This window comes from Humulus lupulus, chromosome 3, assembly GCF_963169125.1.
Source record: "Humulus lupulus chromosome 3, drHumLupu1.1, whole genome shotgun sequence".
NCBI lineage: Eukaryota > Viridiplantae > Streptophyta > Magnoliopsida > Rosales > Cannabaceae > Humulus > Humulus lupulus.
The window spans coordinates 11,165,311-11,181,458 of record NC_084795.1 but is presented as its reverse complement, the minus strand read 5'-3'; the positions used below and the strand labels follow the sequence as shown (position 1 = coordinate 11,181,458).

At 43.4% G+C, this 16,148-nt stretch overlaps 54 non-coding genes across 54 annotated transcripts; all 54 read right to left on the bottom strand.

The window, feature by feature from the left end:
- Positions 1-54: 54 nt before the first annotated feature.
- LOC133828591 (5S ribosomal RNA) lies at positions 55-173 on the bottom strand. Its single transcript, XR_009891198.1, has one exon. It is a non-coding gene; the product is annotated as a 5S ribosomal RNA (ribosomal RNA).
- Positions 174-393: 220 nt separating this feature from the next.
- LOC133826810 (5S ribosomal RNA) lies at positions 394-512 on the bottom strand. The gene has a single exon (XR_009889518.1). It is a non-coding gene; the product is annotated as a 5S ribosomal RNA (ribosomal RNA).
- Positions 513-621: 109 nt separating this feature from the next.
- Positions 622-740, bottom strand: LOC133828590 (5S ribosomal RNA). The gene has a single exon (XR_009891197.1). It is a non-coding gene; the product is annotated as a 5S ribosomal RNA (ribosomal RNA).
- Positions 741-959: 219 nt separating this feature from the next.
- Positions 960-1,078, bottom strand: LOC133826698 (5S ribosomal RNA). Its single transcript, XR_009889410.1, has one exon. It is a non-coding gene; the product is annotated as a 5S ribosomal RNA (ribosomal RNA).
- Positions 1,079-1,296: 218 nt separating this feature from the next.
- On the bottom strand, positions 1,297-1,415 carry LOC133826629 (5S ribosomal RNA). The gene has a single exon (XR_009889343.1). It is a non-coding gene; the product is annotated as a 5S ribosomal RNA (ribosomal RNA).
- Positions 1,416-1,526: 111 nt separating this feature from the next.
- LOC133828589 (5S ribosomal RNA) lies at positions 1,527-1,645 on the bottom strand. The gene has a single exon (XR_009891196.1). It is a non-coding gene; the product is annotated as a 5S ribosomal RNA (ribosomal RNA).
- Positions 1,646-1,865: 220 nt separating this feature from the next.
- Positions 1,866-1,984, bottom strand: LOC133826467 (5S ribosomal RNA). The gene has a single exon (XR_009889185.1). It is a non-coding gene; the product is annotated as a 5S ribosomal RNA (ribosomal RNA).
- A 111-nt stretch (positions 1,985-2,095) lies between these two features.
- LOC133828588 (5S ribosomal RNA) lies at positions 2,096-2,214 on the bottom strand. Its single transcript, XR_009891195.1, has one exon. It is a non-coding gene; the product is annotated as a 5S ribosomal RNA (ribosomal RNA).
- A 220-nt stretch (positions 2,215-2,434) lies between these two features.
- On the bottom strand, positions 2,435-2,553 carry LOC133827328 (5S ribosomal RNA). The gene has a single exon (XR_009890022.1). It is a non-coding gene; the product is annotated as a 5S ribosomal RNA (ribosomal RNA).
- Positions 2,554-2,663: 110 nt separating this feature from the next.
- LOC133826736 (5S ribosomal RNA) lies at positions 2,664-2,782 on the bottom strand. Its single transcript, XR_009889448.1, has one exon. It is a non-coding gene; the product is annotated as a 5S ribosomal RNA (ribosomal RNA).
- Positions 2,783-3,002: 220 nt separating this feature from the next.
- Positions 3,003-3,121, bottom strand: LOC133828586 (5S ribosomal RNA). The gene has a single exon (XR_009891193.1). It is a non-coding gene; the product is annotated as a 5S ribosomal RNA (ribosomal RNA).
- Positions 3,122-3,341: 220 nt separating this feature from the next.
- On the bottom strand, positions 3,342-3,460 carry LOC133826706 (5S ribosomal RNA). The gene has a single exon (XR_009889418.1). It is a non-coding gene; the product is annotated as a 5S ribosomal RNA (ribosomal RNA).
- Positions 3,461-3,680: 220 nt separating this feature from the next.
- On the bottom strand, positions 3,681-3,799 carry LOC133826893 (5S ribosomal RNA). Its single transcript, XR_009889599.1, has one exon. It is a non-coding gene; the product is annotated as a 5S ribosomal RNA (ribosomal RNA).
- A 110-nt stretch (positions 3,800-3,909) lies between these two features.
- Positions 3,910-4,028, bottom strand: LOC133826490 (5S ribosomal RNA). Its single transcript, XR_009889207.1, has one exon. It is a non-coding gene; the product is annotated as a 5S ribosomal RNA (ribosomal RNA).
- A 219-nt stretch (positions 4,029-4,247) lies between these two features.
- On the bottom strand, positions 4,248-4,366 carry LOC133826697 (5S ribosomal RNA). Its single transcript, XR_009889409.1, has one exon. It is a non-coding gene; the product is annotated as a 5S ribosomal RNA (ribosomal RNA).
- A 218-nt stretch (positions 4,367-4,584) lies between these two features.
- Positions 4,585-4,703, bottom strand: LOC133826740 (5S ribosomal RNA). The gene has a single exon (XR_009889452.1). It is a non-coding gene; the product is annotated as a 5S ribosomal RNA (ribosomal RNA).
- Positions 4,704-4,813: 110 nt separating this feature from the next.
- Positions 4,814-4,932, bottom strand: LOC133828585 (5S ribosomal RNA). Its single transcript, XR_009891192.1, has one exon. It is a non-coding gene; the product is annotated as a 5S ribosomal RNA (ribosomal RNA).
- Positions 4,933-5,152: 220 nt separating this feature from the next.
- LOC133826729 (5S ribosomal RNA) lies at positions 5,153-5,271 on the bottom strand. Its single transcript, XR_009889441.1, has one exon. It is a non-coding gene; the product is annotated as a 5S ribosomal RNA (ribosomal RNA).
- A 111-nt stretch (positions 5,272-5,382) lies between these two features.
- LOC133826343 (5S ribosomal RNA) lies at positions 5,383-5,501 on the bottom strand. Its single transcript, XR_009889066.1, has one exon. It is a non-coding gene; the product is annotated as a 5S ribosomal RNA (ribosomal RNA).
- Positions 5,502-5,722: 221 nt separating this feature from the next.
- Positions 5,723-5,840, bottom strand: LOC133827507 (5S ribosomal RNA). The gene has a single exon (XR_009890197.1). It is a non-coding gene; the product is annotated as a 5S ribosomal RNA (ribosomal RNA).
- A 110-nt stretch (positions 5,841-5,950) lies between these two features.
- LOC133826735 (5S ribosomal RNA) lies at positions 5,951-6,069 on the bottom strand. The gene has a single exon (XR_009889447.1). It is a non-coding gene; the product is annotated as a 5S ribosomal RNA (ribosomal RNA).
- Positions 6,070-6,289: 220 nt separating this feature from the next.
- LOC133828584 (5S ribosomal RNA) lies at positions 6,290-6,408 on the bottom strand. The gene has a single exon (XR_009891191.1). It is a non-coding gene; the product is annotated as a 5S ribosomal RNA (ribosomal RNA).
- A 220-nt stretch (positions 6,409-6,628) lies between these two features.
- On the bottom strand, positions 6,629-6,747 carry LOC133828583 (5S ribosomal RNA). The gene has a single exon (XR_009891190.1). It is a non-coding gene; the product is annotated as a 5S ribosomal RNA (ribosomal RNA).
- A 220-nt stretch (positions 6,748-6,967) lies between these two features.
- LOC133826285 (5S ribosomal RNA) lies at positions 6,968-7,086 on the bottom strand. Its single transcript, XR_009889011.1, has one exon. It is a non-coding gene; the product is annotated as a 5S ribosomal RNA (ribosomal RNA).
- Positions 7,087-7,306: 220 nt separating this feature from the next.
- LOC133826892 (5S ribosomal RNA) lies at positions 7,307-7,425 on the bottom strand. Its single transcript, XR_009889598.1, has one exon. It is a non-coding gene; the product is annotated as a 5S ribosomal RNA (ribosomal RNA).
- A 111-nt stretch (positions 7,426-7,536) lies between these two features.
- Positions 7,537-7,655, bottom strand: LOC133828582 (5S ribosomal RNA). The gene has a single exon (XR_009891189.1). It is a non-coding gene; the product is annotated as a 5S ribosomal RNA (ribosomal RNA).
- A 219-nt stretch (positions 7,656-7,874) lies between these two features.
- On the bottom strand, positions 7,875-7,993 carry LOC133826696 (5S ribosomal RNA). Its single transcript, XR_009889408.1, has one exon. It is a non-coding gene; the product is annotated as a 5S ribosomal RNA (ribosomal RNA).
- A 218-nt stretch (positions 7,994-8,211) lies between these two features.
- On the bottom strand, positions 8,212-8,330 carry LOC133826477 (5S ribosomal RNA). Its single transcript, XR_009889195.1, has one exon. It is a non-coding gene; the product is annotated as a 5S ribosomal RNA (ribosomal RNA).
- Positions 8,331-8,441: 111 nt separating this feature from the next.
- LOC133828581 (5S ribosomal RNA) lies at positions 8,442-8,560 on the bottom strand. Its single transcript, XR_009891188.1, has one exon. It is a non-coding gene; the product is annotated as a 5S ribosomal RNA (ribosomal RNA).
- Positions 8,561-8,780: 220 nt separating this feature from the next.
- LOC133826728 (5S ribosomal RNA) lies at positions 8,781-8,899 on the bottom strand. Its single transcript, XR_009889440.1, has one exon. It is a non-coding gene; the product is annotated as a 5S ribosomal RNA (ribosomal RNA).
- Positions 8,900-9,009: 110 nt separating this feature from the next.
- On the bottom strand, positions 9,010-9,128 carry LOC133828580 (5S ribosomal RNA). The gene has a single exon (XR_009891187.1). It is a non-coding gene; the product is annotated as a 5S ribosomal RNA (ribosomal RNA).
- A 219-nt stretch (positions 9,129-9,347) lies between these two features.
- On the bottom strand, positions 9,348-9,466 carry LOC133826695 (5S ribosomal RNA). The gene has a single exon (XR_009889407.1). It is a non-coding gene; the product is annotated as a 5S ribosomal RNA (ribosomal RNA).
- Positions 9,467-9,684: 218 nt separating this feature from the next.
- Positions 9,685-9,803, bottom strand: LOC133826739 (5S ribosomal RNA). Its single transcript, XR_009889451.1, has one exon. It is a non-coding gene; the product is annotated as a 5S ribosomal RNA (ribosomal RNA).
- A 111-nt stretch (positions 9,804-9,914) lies between these two features.
- Positions 9,915-10,033, bottom strand: LOC133826310 (5S ribosomal RNA). Its single transcript, XR_009889035.1, has one exon. It is a non-coding gene; the product is annotated as a 5S ribosomal RNA (ribosomal RNA).
- A 220-nt stretch (positions 10,034-10,253) lies between these two features.
- Positions 10,254-10,372, bottom strand: LOC133826727 (5S ribosomal RNA). Its single transcript, XR_009889439.1, has one exon. It is a non-coding gene; the product is annotated as a 5S ribosomal RNA (ribosomal RNA).
- A 111-nt stretch (positions 10,373-10,483) lies between these two features.
- LOC133828579 (5S ribosomal RNA) lies at positions 10,484-10,602 on the bottom strand. The gene has a single exon (XR_009891186.1). It is a non-coding gene; the product is annotated as a 5S ribosomal RNA (ribosomal RNA).
- Positions 10,603-10,823: 221 nt separating this feature from the next.
- Positions 10,824-10,941, bottom strand: LOC133827506 (5S ribosomal RNA). The gene has a single exon (XR_009890196.1). It is a non-coding gene; the product is annotated as a 5S ribosomal RNA (ribosomal RNA).
- Positions 10,942-11,052: 111 nt separating this feature from the next.
- LOC133828578 (5S ribosomal RNA) lies at positions 11,053-11,171 on the bottom strand. Its single transcript, XR_009891185.1, has one exon. It is a non-coding gene; the product is annotated as a 5S ribosomal RNA (ribosomal RNA).
- Positions 11,172-11,392: 221 nt separating this feature from the next.
- On the bottom strand, positions 11,393-11,510 carry LOC133827568 (5S ribosomal RNA). The gene has a single exon (XR_009890257.1). It is a non-coding gene; the product is annotated as a 5S ribosomal RNA (ribosomal RNA).
- A 110-nt stretch (positions 11,511-11,620) lies between these two features.
- LOC133826734 (5S ribosomal RNA) lies at positions 11,621-11,739 on the bottom strand. Its single transcript, XR_009889446.1, has one exon. It is a non-coding gene; the product is annotated as a 5S ribosomal RNA (ribosomal RNA).
- Positions 11,740-11,959: 220 nt separating this feature from the next.
- On the bottom strand, positions 11,960-12,078 carry LOC133826121 (5S ribosomal RNA). Its single transcript, XR_009888854.1, has one exon. It is a non-coding gene; the product is annotated as a 5S ribosomal RNA (ribosomal RNA).
- Positions 12,079-12,298: 220 nt separating this feature from the next.
- On the bottom strand, positions 12,299-12,417 carry LOC133828577 (5S ribosomal RNA). Its single transcript, XR_009891184.1, has one exon. It is a non-coding gene; the product is annotated as a 5S ribosomal RNA (ribosomal RNA).
- Positions 12,418-12,637: 220 nt separating this feature from the next.
- LOC133826844 (5S ribosomal RNA) lies at positions 12,638-12,756 on the bottom strand. Its single transcript, XR_009889551.1, has one exon. It is a non-coding gene; the product is annotated as a 5S ribosomal RNA (ribosomal RNA).
- A 220-nt stretch (positions 12,757-12,976) lies between these two features.
- Positions 12,977-13,095, bottom strand: LOC133826891 (5S ribosomal RNA). Its single transcript, XR_009889597.1, has one exon. It is a non-coding gene; the product is annotated as a 5S ribosomal RNA (ribosomal RNA).
- Positions 13,096-13,205: 110 nt separating this feature from the next.
- LOC133828575 (5S ribosomal RNA) lies at positions 13,206-13,324 on the bottom strand. Its single transcript, XR_009891182.1, has one exon. It is a non-coding gene; the product is annotated as a 5S ribosomal RNA (ribosomal RNA).
- A 219-nt stretch (positions 13,325-13,543) lies between these two features.
- On the bottom strand, positions 13,544-13,662 carry LOC133826694 (5S ribosomal RNA). Its single transcript, XR_009889406.1, has one exon. It is a non-coding gene; the product is annotated as a 5S ribosomal RNA (ribosomal RNA).
- Positions 13,663-13,880: 218 nt separating this feature from the next.
- Positions 13,881-13,999, bottom strand: LOC133826130 (5S ribosomal RNA). Its single transcript, XR_009888862.1, has one exon. It is a non-coding gene; the product is annotated as a 5S ribosomal RNA (ribosomal RNA).
- Positions 14,000-14,110: 111 nt separating this feature from the next.
- Positions 14,111-14,229, bottom strand: LOC133826601 (5S ribosomal RNA). The gene has a single exon (XR_009889316.1). It is a non-coding gene; the product is annotated as a 5S ribosomal RNA (ribosomal RNA).
- A 220-nt stretch (positions 14,230-14,449) lies between these two features.
- On the bottom strand, positions 14,450-14,568 carry LOC133826726 (5S ribosomal RNA). The gene has a single exon (XR_009889438.1). It is a non-coding gene; the product is annotated as a 5S ribosomal RNA (ribosomal RNA).
- Positions 14,569-14,679: 111 nt separating this feature from the next.
- On the bottom strand, positions 14,680-14,798 carry LOC133828574 (5S ribosomal RNA). Its single transcript, XR_009891181.1, has one exon. It is a non-coding gene; the product is annotated as a 5S ribosomal RNA (ribosomal RNA).
- A 221-nt stretch (positions 14,799-15,019) lies between these two features.
- Positions 15,020-15,137, bottom strand: LOC133827510 (5S ribosomal RNA). The gene has a single exon (XR_009890200.1). It is a non-coding gene; the product is annotated as a 5S ribosomal RNA (ribosomal RNA).
- A 108-nt stretch (positions 15,138-15,245) lies between these two features.
- On the bottom strand, positions 15,246-15,364 carry LOC133826733 (5S ribosomal RNA). Its single transcript, XR_009889445.1, has one exon. It is a non-coding gene; the product is annotated as a 5S ribosomal RNA (ribosomal RNA).
- Positions 15,365-15,584: 220 nt separating this feature from the next.
- Positions 15,585-15,703, bottom strand: LOC133828573 (5S ribosomal RNA). The gene has a single exon (XR_009891180.1). It is a non-coding gene; the product is annotated as a 5S ribosomal RNA (ribosomal RNA).
- Positions 15,704-15,923: 220 nt separating this feature from the next.
- Positions 15,924-16,042, bottom strand: LOC133826145 (5S ribosomal RNA). The gene has a single exon (XR_009888876.1). It is a non-coding gene; the product is annotated as a 5S ribosomal RNA (ribosomal RNA).
- Positions 16,043-16,148: the final 106 nt, after the last annotated feature.

Genomic DNA, 16,148 nt, shown 5'->3' with positions numbered 1-16,148 from the left:
CAAACTTTTGAGCCGTAAGTGGATTTTTAAAGGGAAAAAAAAATGATGTTTTCAGGGGTGCAACACGAGGACTTCCCAGGAGGTCACCCATCCTAGTACTACTCTCGCCCAAGCACGCTTAACTGCGGAGTTCTGATGGGATCCGGTGCATTAGTGCTGGTATGATCGCACCCGGAATGTTTGGTCCGCAATATTCATTTATAGCGAGCGCGTGTGTCCTCCCTTTTCTCCCCCGGATTGACTAGGAACTTCTTATTCGCTGCTTGTTAGTGACCACGGTATTAACCCCTCAAGGAAAACGAAATAAATGAGTTTTTAAAGATTTAAAACAAAAAATACAAACTTTTGAGCCGTATGTGGAATTTTAAAGGGAAAAAAAAAATGATGTTTTCAGGGGTGCAACACGAGGACTTCCCAGGAGGTCACCCATCCTAGTACTACTCTCGCTCAAGCACGCTTAACTGCGGAGTTCTGATGGGTTCCGGTGCATTAGTGCTGGTATGGTCGCACCCGGAATGTTTGGTCCGCAATATTCATTTATAGATTTAAAGATTTAAAACAAAAAATACAAACTTTTGAGCCGTAAGTGGATTTTTAAAGGGAAAAAAAAAGATATTTTCAGGGGTGCAACACGAGGACTTCCCAGGAGGTCACCCATCCTAGTACTACTCTCGCCCAAGCACGCTTAACTGCGGAGTTCTGATGGGATCCGGTGCATTAGTGCTGGTATGATCGCACCCGGAATGTTTGGTCCGCAATATTCATTTATAGCGAGCGCGTGTGTCCTCCCTTTTCTCCCCCGGATTGACAAGGAACTTCTTATTCGCTGCTTGTTAGTGACCACGGTATTAACCCCTCAAGGAAAACGAAATAAATGAGTTTTTAAAGATTTAAAACAAAACATACAAACTATTGAGCCGTAAGTGGATTTTTAAAGGGAAAAAAAAATGATGTTTTCAGGGGTGCAACACGAGGACTTCCCAGGACGTCACCCATCCTAGTACTACTCTCGCCCAAGCACGCTTAACTGCGGAGTTCTGATGGGATCCGGTGCATTAGTGCTGGTATGATCGCACCCGGAATGTTTGGTCCGCAATATTCATTTATAGCGAGCGCGTGTGTCCTCCCTTTTCTCCCCCGGATTGACTAGGAACTTCTTATTCGCTGCTTGTTAGTGACCACGGTATTAACCCCTCAAGGAAAACGAAATAAATTAGTTTTTAAAGATTTAAAACAAAAAATACAAACTTTTGAGCCGTAAGTGGATTTTTAAAGGGAAAAAAAATGATGTTTTCAGGGGTGCAACACGAGGACTTCCCAGGAGGTCACCCATCCTAGTACTACTCTCGCCCAAGCGCGTTTAACTGCGGAGTTCTGATGGGATCCGGTGCATTAGTGCTGGTATGATCGCACCCGGAATGTTTGGTCCGCAATATTCATTTATAGATTTAAAGATTTAAAACAAAAAATACAAACTTTTGAGCCGTAAGTGGATTTTTAAAGGGAAAAAAAAAATGATGTTTTCAGGGGTGCAACACGAGGACTTCCCAGGAGGTCACCCATCCTAGTACTACTCTCGCCCAAGCACGCTTAACTGCGGAGTTCTGATGGGATCCGGTGCATTAGTGCTGGTATGATCGCACCCGGAATGTTTGGTCCGCAATATTCATTTATAGCGAGCGCGTGTGTCCTTCCTTTTCTCCCCCGGATTGACTAGGAACTTCTTATTCGCTGCTTGTTAGTGACCACGGTATTAACCCCTCAAGGAAAACGAAATAAATGAGTTTTTAAAGATTTAAAACAAAAAATACAAACTTTTGAGCCGTAAGTGGATTTTTAAAGGGAAAAAAAAAATGATGTTTTCAGGGGTGCAACACGAGGACTTCCCAGGAGGTCACCCATCCTAGTACTACTCTCGCCCAAGCGCGCTTAACTGCGGAGTTCTGATGGGATCCGGTGCATTAGTGCTGGTATGATCGCACCCGGAATGTTTGGTCCGCAATATTCATTTATAGATTTAAAGATTTAAAACAAAAAATACAAACTTTTGAGCCGTAAGTGGATTTTTAAAGGGAAAAAAAAAATGATGTTTTCAGGGGTGCAACACGAGGACTTCCCAGGAGGTCACCCATCCTAGTACTACTCTCGCCCAAGCACGCTTAACTGCGGAGTTCTGATGGGATCCGGTGCATTAGTGCTGGTATGATCGCACCCGGAATGTTTGGTCCGCAATATTCATTTATAGCGAGCGCGTGTGTCCTCCCTTTTCTCCCCCGGATTGACTAGGAACTTCTTATTCGCTGCTTATTAGTGACCACGGTATTAACCCCTCAAGGAAAACGAAATAAATGAGTTTTTAAAGATTTAAAACAAAAAATACAAACTTTTGAGCCGTAAGTGGATTTTTAAAGGGAAAAAAAAAATGATGTTTTCAGGGGTGCAACACGAGGACTTCCGACGAGGTCACCCATCCTAGTACTACTCTCGCCCAAGCACGCTTAACTGCGGAGTTCTGATTGGATCCGGTGCATTAGTGCTGCTATGATCGCACCCGGAATGTTTGGTCCGCAATATTTATTTATAGATTTAAAGATTTAAAACAAAAAATACAAACTTTTGAGCCGTAAGTGGATTTTTAAAGGGAAAAAAAAATGATGTTTTCAGGGGTGGAACACGAGGACTTCCCAGGAGGTCACCCATCCTAGTACTACTCTCGCCCAAGCACGCTTAACTGCGGAGTTCTGATGGGATCCGGTGCATTAGTGCTGGTATGATCGCACCCGGAATGTTTGGTCCGCAATATTCATTTATAGCGAGCGCGTGTGTCCTCCCTTTTCTTCCCCGGATTGACTAGGAACTTCTTATTCGCTGCTTGTTAGTGACCACGGTATTAACCCCTCAAGGAAAACGAAATAAATGAGTTTTTAAAGATTTAAAACAAAAAATACAAACTTTTGAGCCGTAAGTGGATTTTTAAAGGGAAAAAAAAAATGATGTTTTCAGGGGTGCAACACGAGGACTTCCCAGGAGGTCACCCATCCTAGTACTACTCTCGCCCAAGCACGCTTAACTGCGGAGTTCTGATGGGATCCGGTGCATTAGTGCTGGTATGATCGCACCCGGAATGTTTGGTCCGCAATATTCATTTATAGCGAGCGCGTGTGTCCTCCCTTTTCTCCCCCGGATTGACTAGGAACTTCTTATTCGCTGCTTGTTAGTGACCACGGTATTAACCCCTCAAGGAAAACGAAATAAATGAGTTTTTAAAGATTTAAAACAAAAAATACAAACTTTTGAGCCGTAAGTGGATTTTTAAAGGGAAAAAAAAAATGATGTTTTCAGGGGTGCAACAAGAGGACTTCCCAGGAGGTCACCCATCCTAGTACTACTCTCGCCCAAGCACGCTTAACTGCGGAGTTCTGATGGGATCCGGTGCATTAGTGCTGGTATGATCGCACCCGGAATGTTTGGTCCGCAATATTCATTTATAGCGAGCGCGTGTGTCCTCCCTTTTCTCCCCCGGATTGACTAGGAACTTCTTATTCGCTGCTTGTTAGTGACCACGGTATTAACCCCTCAAGGAAAACGAAATAAATGAGTTTTTAAAGATTTAAAACAAAAAATACAAACTTTTGAGCCGTATGTGGAATTTTAAAGGGAAAAAAAAAATGATGTTTTCAGGGGTGCAACACGAGGACTTCCCAGGAGGTCACCCATCCTAGTACTACTCTCGCTCAAGCACGCTTAACTGCGGAGTTCTGATGGGTTCCGGTGCATTAGTGCTGGTATGATCGCACCCGGAATGTTTGGTCCGCAATATTCATTTATAGATTTAAAGATTTAAAACAAAAAATACAAACTTTTGAGCCGTAAGTGGATTTTTAAAGGGAAAAAAAAAAGATATTTTCAGGGGTGCAACACGAGGACTTCCCAGGAGGTCACCCATCCTAGTACTACTCTCGCCCAAGCACGCTTAACTGCGGAGTTCTGATGGGATCCGGTGCATTAGTTCTGGTATGATCGCACCCGGAATGTTTGGTCCGCAATATTCATTTATAGCGAGCGCATGTGTCCTCCCTTTTCTCCCCCGGATTGACAAGGAACTTCTTATTCGCTGCTTGTTAGTGACCACGGTATTAACCCCTCAAGGAAAACGAAATAAATGAGTTTTTAAAGATTTAAAACAAAACATACAAACTTTTGAGCCGTAAGTGGATTTTTAAAGGGAAAAAAAAATGATGTTTTCAGGGGTGCAACACGAGGACTTCCCAGGACGTCACCCATCCTAGTACTACTCTCGCCCAAGCACGCTTAACTGCGGAGTTCTGATGGGATCCGGTGCATTAGTGCTGGTATGATCGCACCCGGAATGTTTGGTCCGCAATATTCATTTATAGCGAGCGCGTGTGTCCTCCCTTTTCTCCCCCGGATTGACTAGGAACTTCTTATTCGCTGCTTGTTAGTGACCACGGTATTAACCCCTCAAGGAAAACGAAATAAATTAGTTTTTAAAGATTTAAAACAAAAAATACAAACTTTTGAGCCGTAAGTGGATTTTTAAAGGGAAAAAAAATGATGTTTTCAGGGGTGCAACACGAGGACTTCCCAGGAGGTCACCCATCCTAGTACTACTCTCTCCCAAGCACGCTTAACTGCGGAGTTCTGATGGGATCCGGTGCATTAGTGCTGGTATGATCGCACCCGGAATGTTTGGTCCGCAATATTCATTTATAGATTTAAAGATTTAAAACAAAAAATACAAACTTTTGAGCCGTAAGTGGATTTTTAAAGGGAAAAAAAAATGATGTTTTCAGGGGTGCAACACGAGGACTTCCCAGGAGGTCACCCATCCTAGTACTACTCTCGCCCAAGCACGCTTAACTGCGGAGTTCTGATGGGATCCGGTGCATTAGTGCTGGTATGATCGCACCCGGAATGTTTGGTCCGCAATATTCATTTATAGCGAGCGCGTGTGTCCTTCCTTTTCTCCCCCGGATTGACTAGGAACTTCTTATTCGCTGCTTGTTAGTGACCACGGTATTAACCCCTCAAGGAAAACGAAATAAATGAGTTTTTAAAGATTTAAAACAAAAAATACAAACTTTTGAGCCGTTAGTGGATTTTTAAAGGGAAAAAAAAAATGATGTTTTCAGGGGTGCAACACGAGGACTTCCCAGGAGGTCACCCATCCTAGTACTACTCTCGCCCAAGCGCGCTTGACTGCGGAGTTCTGATGGGATCCGGTGCATTAGTGCTGGTATGATCGCACCCGGAATGTTTGGTCCGCAATATTCATTTATAGATTTAAAGATTTAAAACAAAAAATATAAACTTTTGAGCCGTAAGTGGATTTTTAAAGGGAAAAAAAAAATGATGTTTTCAGGGTTGCAACACGAGGACTTCCCAGGAGGTCACCCATCCTAGTACTACTCTCGCCCAAGCACGCTTAACTGCGGAGTTCTGATGGGATCCGGTGCATTAGTGCTGGTATGATCGCACCCGGAATGTTTGGTCCGCAATATTCATTTATAGCGAGCGCGTGTGTCCTCCCTTTTCTCCCCCGGATTGACTAGGAACTTCTTATTCGCTGCTTGTTAGTGACCACGGTATTAACCCCTCAAGGAAAACGAAATAAATGAGTTTTTAAAGATTTAAAACAAAAAATACAAACTTTTGAGCCGTAAGTGGATTTTTAAAGGGAAAAAAAAAAATGATGTTTTCAGGGGTGCAACACGAGGACTTCCGACGAGGTCACCCATCCTAGAACTACTCTCGCCCAAGCACGCTTAACTCAGAGTTCTGATGGGATCCGGTGCATTAGTGCTGCTATGATCGCACCCGGAATGTTTGGTCCGCAATATTCATTTATAGATTTAAAGATTTAAAACAAAAAATACAAACTTTTGAGCCGTAAGTGGATTTTTAAAGGGAAAAAAAAATGATGTTTTCAGGGGTGGAACACGAGGACTTCCCAGGAGGTCACCCATCCTAGTACTACTCTCGCCCAAGCACGCTTAACTGCGGAGTTCTGATGGGATCCGGTGCATTAGTGCTGGTATGATCGCACCCGGAATGGTTGGTCCGCAATATTCATTTATAGCGAGCGCGTGTGTCCTCCCTTTTCTCCCCCGGATTGACTAGGAACTTCTTATTCGCTGCTTGTTAGTGACCACGGTATTAACCCCTCAAGGAAAACGAAATAAATGAGTTTTTAAAGATTTAAAACAAAAAATACAAACTTTTGAGCCGTAAGTGGATTTTTAAAGGGAAAAAAAAAATGATGTTTTCAGGGGTGCAACACGAGGACTTCCCAGGAGGTCACCCATCCTAGTACTACTCTCGCCCAAGCACGCTTAACTGCGGAGTTCTGATGGGATCCGGTGCATTAGTGCTGGTATGATCGCACCCGGAATGTTTGGTCCGCAATATTCATTTATAGCGAGCGCGTGTGTCCTCCCTTTTCTCCCCCGGATTGACTAGGAACTTCTTATTCGCTGCTTGTTAGTGACCACGGTATTAACCCCTCAAGGAAAACGAAATAAATGAGTTTTTAAAGATTTAAAACAAAAAATACAAACTTTTGAGCCGTAAGTGGATTTTTAAAGGGAAAAAAAAAATGATGTTTTCAGGGGTGCAACACGAGGACTTCCCAGGAGGTCACCCATCCTAGTACTACTCTCGCCCAAGCACGCTTAACTGCGGAGTTCTGATGGGATCCGGTGCATTAGTGCTGGTATGATCGCACCCGGAATGTTTGGTCCGCAATATTCATTTATAGCGAGCGCGTGTGTCCTCCCTTTTCTCCCCCGGATTGACTAGGAACTTCTTATTCACTGCTTGTTAGTGACCACGGTATTAACCCCTCAAGGAAAACGAAATAAATGAGTTTTTAAAGATTTAAAACAAAAAATACAAACTTTTGAGCCGTAAGTGGATTTTTAAAGGGAAAAAAAAAATGATGTTTTCAGGGGTGCAACACGAGGACTTCCCAGGAGGTCACCCATCCTAGTACTACTCTCGCCCAAGCACGCTTAACTGCGGAGTTCTGATGGGATCCGGTGCATTAGTGCTGGTATTATCGCACCCGGAATGTTTGGTCCGCAATATTCATTTATAGCGAGCGCGTGTGTCCTCCCTTTTCTCCCCCGGATTGACTAGGAACTTCTTATTCGCTGCTTGTTAGTGACCACGGTATTAACCCCTCAAGGAAAACGAAATAAATGAGTTTTTAAAGATTTAAAACAAAAAATACAAACTTTTGAGCCGTATGTGGAATTTTAAAGGGAAAAAAAAAATGATGTTTTCAGGGGTGCAACACGAGGACTTCCCAGGAGGTCACCCATCCTAGTACTACTCTCGCTCAAGCACGCTTAACTGCGGAGTTCTGATGGGTTCCGGTGCATTAGTGCTGGTATGATCGCACCCGGAATGTTTGGTCCGCAATATTCATTTATAGATTTAAAGATTTAAAACAAAAAATACAAACTTTTGAGCCGTAAGTGGATTTTTAAAGGGAAAAAAAAAAAGATATTTTCAGGGGTGCAACACGAGGACTTCCCAGGAGGTCACCCATCCTAGTACTACTCTCGCCCAAGCACGCTTAACTGCGGAGTTCTGATGGGATCCGGTGCATTAGTGCTGGTATGATCGCACCCGGAATGTTTGGTCCGCAATATTCATTTATAGCGAGCGCGTGTGTCCTCCCTTTTCTCCCCCGGATTGACAAGGAACTTCTTATTCGCTGCTTGTTAGTGACCACGGTATTAACCCCTCAAGGAAAACGAAATAAATGAGTTTTTAAAGATTTAAAACAAAACATACAAACTTTTGAGCCGTAAGTGGATTTTTAAAGGGAAAAAAAAATGATGTTTTCAGGGGTGCAACACGAGGACTTCCCAGGACGTCACCCATCCTAGTACTACTCTCGCCCAAGCACGCTTAACTGCGGAGTTCTGATGGGATCCGGTGCATTAGTGCTGGTATGATCGCACCCGGAATGTTTGGTCCGCAATATTCATTTATAGCGAGCGCGTGTGTCCTCCCTTTTCTCCCCCGGATTGACTAGGAACTTCTTATTCGCTGCTTGTTAGTGACCACGGTATTAACCCCTCAAGGAAAACGAAATAAATTAGTTTTTAAAGATTTAAAACAAAAAATACAAACTTTTGAGCCGTAAGTGGATTTTTAAAGGGAAAAAAAATGATGTTTTCAGGGGTGCAACACGAGGACTTCCCAGGAGGTCACCCATCCTAGTACTACTCTCGCCCAAACACGCTTAACTGCGGAGTTCTGATGGGATCCGGTGCATTAGTGCAGGTATGATCGCACCCGGAATGTTTGGTCCGCAATATTCATTTATAGATTTAAAGATTTAAAACAAAAAATACATACTTTTGAGCCGTAAGTGGATTTTTAAAGGGAAAAAAAAAATGATGTTTTCAGGGGTGCAACACGAGGACTTCCCAGGAGGTCACCCATCCTAGTACTACTCTCGCCCAAGCACGCTTAACTGCGGAGTTCTGATGGGATCCGGTGCATTAGTGCTGGTATGATCGCACCCGGAATGTTTGGTCCGCAATATTCATTTATAGCGAGCGCGTGTGTCCTTCCTTTTCTCCCCCGGATTGACTAGGAACTTCTTATTCGCTGCTTGTTAGTGACCACGGTATTAACCCCTCAAGGAAAACGAAATAAATGAGTTTTTAAAGATTTAAAACAAAAAATACAAACTTTTGAGCCGTAAGTGGATTTTTAAAGGGAAAAAAAAAATGATGTTTTCAGGGGTGCAACACGAGGACTTCCCAGGAGGTCACCCATCCTAGTACTACTCTCGCCCAAGCGCGCTTGACTGCGGAGTTCTGATGGGATCCGGTGCATTAGTGCTGGTATGATCGCACCCGGAATGTTTGGTCCGCAATATTCATTTATAGATTTAAAGATTTAAAACAAAAAATACAAACTTTTGAGCCGTAAGTGGATTTTTAAAGGGAAAAAAAAAAGATATTTTCAGGGGTGCAACACGAGGACTTCCCAGGAGGTCACCCATCCTAGTACTACTCTCGCCCAAGCACGCTTAACTGCGGAGTTCTGATGGGATCCGGTGCATTAGTGCTGGTATGATCGCACCCGGAATGTTTGGTCCGCAATATTCATTTATAGCGAGCGCATGTGTCCTCCCTTTTCTCCCCCGGATTGACAAGGAACTTCTTATTCGCTGCTTGTTAGTGACCACGGTATTAACCCCTCAAGGAAAACGAAATAAATGAGTTTTTAAAGATTTAAAACAAAACATACAAACTTTTGAGCCGTAAGTGGATTTTTAAAGGGAAAAAAAAATGATGTTTTCAGGGGTGCAACACGAGGACTTCCCAGGACGTCACCCATCCTAGTACTACTCTCGCCCAAGCACGCTTAACTGCGGAGTTCTGATGGGATCCGGTGCATTAGTGCTGGTATGATCGCACCCGGAATGTTTGGTCCGCAATATTCATTTATAGCGAGCGCGTGTGTCCTCCCTTTTCTCCCCCGGATTGACTAGGAACTTCTTATTCGCTGCTTGTTAGTGACCACGGTATTAACCCCTCAAGGAAAACGAAATAAATTAGTTTTTAAAGATTTAAAACAAAAAATACAAACTTTTGAGCCGTAAGTGGATTTTTAAAGGGAAAAAAAATGATGTTTTCAGGGGTGCAACACGAGGACTTCCCAGGAGGTCACCCATCCTAGTACTACTCTCTCCCAAGCACGCTTAACTGCGGAGTTCTGATGGGATCCGGTGCATTAGTGCTGGTATGATCGCACCCGGAATGTTTGGTCCGCAATATTCATTTATAGATTTAAAGATTTAAAACAAAAAATACAAACTTTTGAGCCGTAAGTGGATTTTTAAAGGGAAAAAAAAAATGATGTTTTCAGGGGTGCAACACGAGGACTTCCCAGGAGGTCACCCATCCTAGTACTACTCTCGCCCAAGCACGCTTAACTGCGGAGTTCTGATGGGATCCGGTGCATTAGTGCTGGTATGAGCGCACCCGGAATGTTTGGTCCGCAATATTCATTTATAGCGAGCGCATGTGTCCTTCCTTTTCTCCCCCGGATTGACTAGGAACTTCTTATTCGCTGCTTGTTAGTGACCACGGTATTAACCCCTCAAGGAAAACGAAATAAATGAGTTTTTAAAGATTTAAAACAAAAAATACAAACTTTTGAGCCGTTAGTGGATTTTTAAAGGGAAAAAAAAAATGATGTTTTCAGGGGTGCAACACGAGGACTTCCCAGGAGGTCACCCATCCTAGTACTACTCTCGCCCAAGCGCGCTTGACTGCGGAGTTCTGATGGGATCCGGTGCATTAGTGCTGGTATGATCGCACCCGGAATGTTTGGTCCGCAATATTCATTTATAGATTTAAAGATTTAAAACAAAAAATATAAACTTTTGAGCCGTAAGTGGATTTTTAAAGGGAAAAAAAAAATGATGTTTTCAGGGGTGCAACACGAGGACTTCCCAGGAGGTCACCCATCCTAGTACTACTCTCGCCCAAGCACGCTTAACTGCGGAGTTCTGATGGGATCCGGTGCATTAGTGCTGGTATGATCGCACCCGGAATGTTTGGTCCGCAATATTCATTTATAGCGAGCGCGTGTGTCCTCCCTTTTCTCCCCCGGATTGACTAGGAACTTCTTATTCGCTGCTTGTTAGTGACCACGGTATTAACCCCTCAAGGAAAACGAAATAAATGAGTTTTTAAAGATTTAAAACAAAAAATACAAACTTTTGAGCCGTAAGTGGATTTTTAAAGGGAAAAAAAAAAATGATGTTTTCAGGGGTGCAACACGAGGACTTCCGACGAGGTCACCCATCCTAGAACTACTCTCGCCCAAGCACGCTTAACTCAGAGTTCTGATGGGATCCGGTGCATTAGTGCTGCTATGATCGCACCCGGAATGTTTGGTCCGCAATATTCATTTATAGATTTAAAGATTTAAAACAAAAAATATAAACTTTTGAGCCGTAAGTGGATTTTTAAAGGGAAAAAAAAAATGATGTTTTCAGGGGTGCAACACGAGGACTTCCCAGGAGGTCACCCATCCTAGTACTACTCTCGCCCAAGCACGCTTAACTGCGGAGTTCTGATGGGATCCGGTGCATTAGTGCTGGTATGATCGCACCCGGAATGTTTGGTCCGCAATATTCATTTATAGCGAGCGCGTGTGTCCTCCCTTTTCTCCCCCGGATTGACTAGGAACTTCTTATTCGCTGCTTGTTAGTGACCACGGTATTAACCCCTCAAGGAAAACGAAATAAATGAGTTTTTAAAGATTTAAAACAAAAAATACAAACTTTTGAGCCGTAAGTGGATTTTTAAAGGGAAAAAAAAAAATGATGTTTTCAGGGGTGCAACACGAGGACTTCCGACGAGGTCACCCGTCCTAGAACTACTCTCGCCCAAGCACGCTTAACTCAGAGTTCTGATGGGATCCGGTGCATTAGTGCTGCTATGATCGCACCCGGAATGTTTGGTCCGCAATATTCATTTATAGATTTAAAGATTTAAAACAAAAAATACAAACTTTTGAGCCGTAAGTGGATTTTTAAAGGGAAAAAAAAATGATGTTTTCAGGGGTGGAACACGAGGACTTCCCAGGAGGTCACCCATCCTAGTACTACTCTCGCCCAAGCACGCTTAACTGCGGAGTTCTGATGGGATCCGGTGCATTAGTGCTGGTATGATCGCACCCGGAATGGTTGGTCCGCAATATTCATTTATAGCGAGCGCGTGTGTCCTCCCTTTTCTCCCCCGGATTGACTAGGAACTTCTTATTCGCTGCTTGTTAGTGACCACGGTATTAACCCCTCAAGGAAAACGAAATAAATGAGTTTTTAAAGATTTAAAACAAAAAATACAAACTTTTGAGCCGTAAGTGGATTTTTAAAGGGAAAAAAAAAATGATGTTTTCAGGGGTGCAACACGAGGACTTCCCAGGAGGTCACCCATCCTAGTACTACTCTCGCCCAAGCACGCTTAGCTGCGGAGTTCTGATGGGATCCGGTGCATTAGTGCTGGTATGATCGCACCCGGAATGTTTGGTCCGCAATATTCATTTATAGCGAGCGCGTGTGTCCTCCCTTTTCTCCCCCGGATTGACTAGGAACTTCTTATTCGCTGCTTGTTAGTGACCACGGTATTAACCCCTCAAGGAAAACGAAATAAATGAGTTTTTAAAGATTTAAAACAAAAAATACAAACTTTTGAGCCGTAAGTGGATTTTTAAAGGGAAAAAAAAAATGATGTTTTCAGGGGTGCAACACGAGGACTTCCCAGGAGGTCACCCATCCTAGTACTACTCTCGCCCAAGCACGCTTAACTGCGGAGTTCTGATGGGATCCGGTGCATTAGTGCTGGTATGATCGCACCCGGAATGTTTGGTCCGCAATATTCATTTATAGCGAGCGCGTGTGTCCTCCCTTTTCTCCCCCGGATTGACTAGGAACTTCTTATTCACTGCTTGTTAGTGACCACGGTATTAACCCCTCAAGGAAAACGAAATAAATGAGTTTTTAAAGATTTAAAACAAAAAATACAAACTTTTGAGCCGTAAGTGGATTTTTAAAGGGAAAAAAAAAATGATGTTTTCAGGGGTGCAACACGAGGACTTCCCAGGAGGTCACCCATCCTAGTACTACTCTCGCCCAAGCACGCTTAACTGAGGAGTTCTGATGGGATCCGGTGCATTAGTGCTGGTATTATCGCACCCGGAATGTTTGGTCCGCAATATTCATTTATAGCGAGCGCGTGTGTCCTCCCTTTTCTCCCCCGGATTGACTAGGAACTTCTTATTCGCTGCTTGTTAGTGACCACGGTATTAACCCCTCAAGGAAAACGAAATAAATGAGTTTTTAAAGATTTAAAACAAAAAATACAAACTTTTGAGCCGTATGTGGAATTTTAAAGGGAAAAAAAAAATGATGTTTTCAGGGGTGCAACACGAGGACTTCCCAGGAGGTCACCCATCCTAGTACTACTCTCGCTCAAGCACGCTTAACTGCGGAGTTCTGATGGGTTCCGGTGCATTAGTGCTGGTATGATCGCACCCGGAATGTTTGGTCCGCAATATTCATTTATAGATTTAAAGATTTAAAACAAAAAATACAAACTTTTGAGCCGTAAGTGGATTTTTAAAGGGAAAAAAAAAAGATATTTTCAGGGGTGCAACACGAGGACTTCCCAGGAGGTCACCCATCCTAGTACTACTCTCGCCCAAGCACGCTTAACTGCGGAGTTCTGATGGGATCCGGTGCATTAGTGCTGGTATGATCGCACCCGGAATGTTTGGTCCGCAATATTCATTTATAGCGAGCGCGTGTGTCCTCCCTTTTCTCCCCCGGATTGACAAGGAACTTCTTATTCGCTGCTTGTTAGTGACCACGGTATTAACCCCTCAAGGAAAACGAAATAAATGAGTTTTTAAAGATTTAAAACAAAACATACAAACTTTTGAGCCGTAAGTGGATTTTTAAAGGGAAAAAAAAATGATGTTTTCAGGGGTGCAACACGAGGACTTCCCAGGACGTCACCCATCCTAGTACTACTCTCGCCCAAGCACGCTTAACTGCGGAGTTCTGATGGGATCCGGTGCATTAGTGCTGGTATGATCGCACCCGGAATGTTTGGTCCGCAATATTCATTTATAGCGAGCGCGTGTGTCCTCCCTTTTCTCCCCCGGATTGACTAGGAACTTCTTATTCGCTGCTTGTTAGTGACCACGGTATTAACCCCTCAAGGAAAACGAAATAAATTAGTTTTTAAAGATTTAAAACAAAAAATACAAACTTTTGAGCCGTAAGTGGATTTTTAAAGGGAAAAAAAATGATGTTTTCAGGGGTGCAACACGAGGACTTCCCAGGAGGTCACCCATCCTAGTACTACTCTCGCCCAAGCACGCTTAACTGCGGAGTTCTGATGGGATCCGGTGCATTAGTGCAGGTATGATCGCACCCGGAATGTTTGGTCCGCAATATTCATTTATAGATTTAAAGATTTAAAACAAAAAATACATACTTTTGAGCCGTAAGTGGATTTTTAAAGGGAAAAAAAAAATGATGTTTTCAGGGGTGCAACATGAGGACTTCCCAGGAGGTCACCCATCCTAGTACTACTCTCGCCCAAGCACGCTTAACTGCGGAGTTCTGATGGGATCCGGTGCATTAGTGCTGGTATGATCGCACCCGGAATGTTTGGTCCGCAATATTCATTTATAGCGAGCGCGTGTGTCCTTCCTTTTCTCCCCCGGATTGACTAGGAACTTCTTATTCGCTGCTTGTTAGTGACCACGGTATTAACCCCTCAAGGAAAACGAAATAAATGAGTTTTTAAAGATTTAAAACAAAAAATACAAACTTTTGAGCCGTAAGTGGATTTTTAAAGGGAAAAAAAAAATGATGTTTTCAGGGGTGCAACACGAGGACTTCCCAGGAGGTCACCCATCCTAGTACTACTCTCGCCCAAGCGCGCTTGACTGCGGAGTTCTGATGGGATCCGGTGCATTAGTGCTGGTATGATCGCACCCGGAATGTTTGGTCCGCAATATTCATTTATAGATTTAAAGATTTAAAACAAAAAATACAAACTTTTGAGCCGTAAGTGGATTTTTAAAGGGAAAAAAAAAATGATGTTTTCAGGGGTGCAACACGAGGACTTCCCAGGAGGTCACCCATCCTAGTACTACTCTCGCCCAAGCACGCTTAACTGCGGAGTTCTGATGGGATCCGGTGCATTAGTGCTGGTATGATCGCACCCGGAATGTTTGGTCCGCAATATTCATTTATAGCGAACGCGTGTGTCATCCCTTTTCTCCCCCGGATTGACTAGGAACTTCTTATTCGCTGCTTGTTAGTGACCACGGTATTAACCCCTCAAGGAAAACGAAATAAATGAGTTTTTAAAGATTTAAAACAAAAAATACAAACTTTTGAGCCGTAAGTGGATTTTTAAAGGGAAAAAAAAAAATGATGTTTTCAGGGGTGCAACACGAGGACTTCCGACGAGGTCACCCATCCTAGAACTACTCTCGCCCAAGCACGCTTAACTCAGAGTTCTGATGGGATCCGGTGTATTAGTGCTGCTATGATCGCACCCGGAATGTTTGGTCCGCAATATTCATTTATAGATTTAAAGATTTAAAACAAAAAATACAAACTTTTGAGCCGTAAGTGGATTTTTAAAGGGAAAAAAATGATGTTTTCAGGGGTGGAACACGAGGACTTCCCAGGAGGTCACCCATCCTAGTACTACTCTCGCCCAAGCACGCTTAACTGCGGAGTTCTGATGGGATCCGGTGCATTAGTGCTGGTATGATCGCACCCGGAATGTTTGGTCCGCAATATTCATTTATAGCGAGCGCGTGTGTCCTCCCTTTTCTCCCCCGGATTGACTAGGAACTTCTTATTCGCTGCTTGTTAGTGACCACGGTATTAACCCCTCAAGGAAAACGAAATAAATGAGTTTTTAAAGATTTAAAACAAAAAATACAAACTTTTGAGCCGTAAGTGGATTTTTAAAGGGAAAAAAAAAATGATGTTTTCAGGGGTGCAACACGAGGACTTCCCAGGAGGTCACCCATCCTAGTACTACTCTCGCCCAAGCACGCTTAACTGCGGAGTTCTGATGGGATCCGGTGCATTAGTGCTGGTATGATCGCACCCGGAATGTTTGGTCCGCAATATTCATTTATAGCGAGCGCGTGTGTCCTCCCTTTTCTCCCCCGGATTGACTAGGAACTTCTTATTCGCTGCTTGTTAGTGACCACGGTATTAACCCCTCAAGGAAAACGAAATAAATGAGTTTTTAAAGATTTAAAACAAAAAATACAAACTTTTGAGCCGTAAGTGGATTTTTAAAGGGAAAAAAAAAATGATGTTTTCAGGGGTGCAACACGAGGACTTCCCAGAAGGTCACCCATCCTAGTACTACTCTCGCCCAAGCACGCTTAACTGCGGAGTTCTGATGGGATCCGGTGCATTAGTGCTGGTATGATCGCACCCGGAATGTTTGGTCCGCAATATTCATTTATAGCGAGCGCGTGTGTCCTCCCTTTTCTCCCCCGGATTGACTAGGAACTTCTTATTCGCTGCTTGTTAGTGACCACGG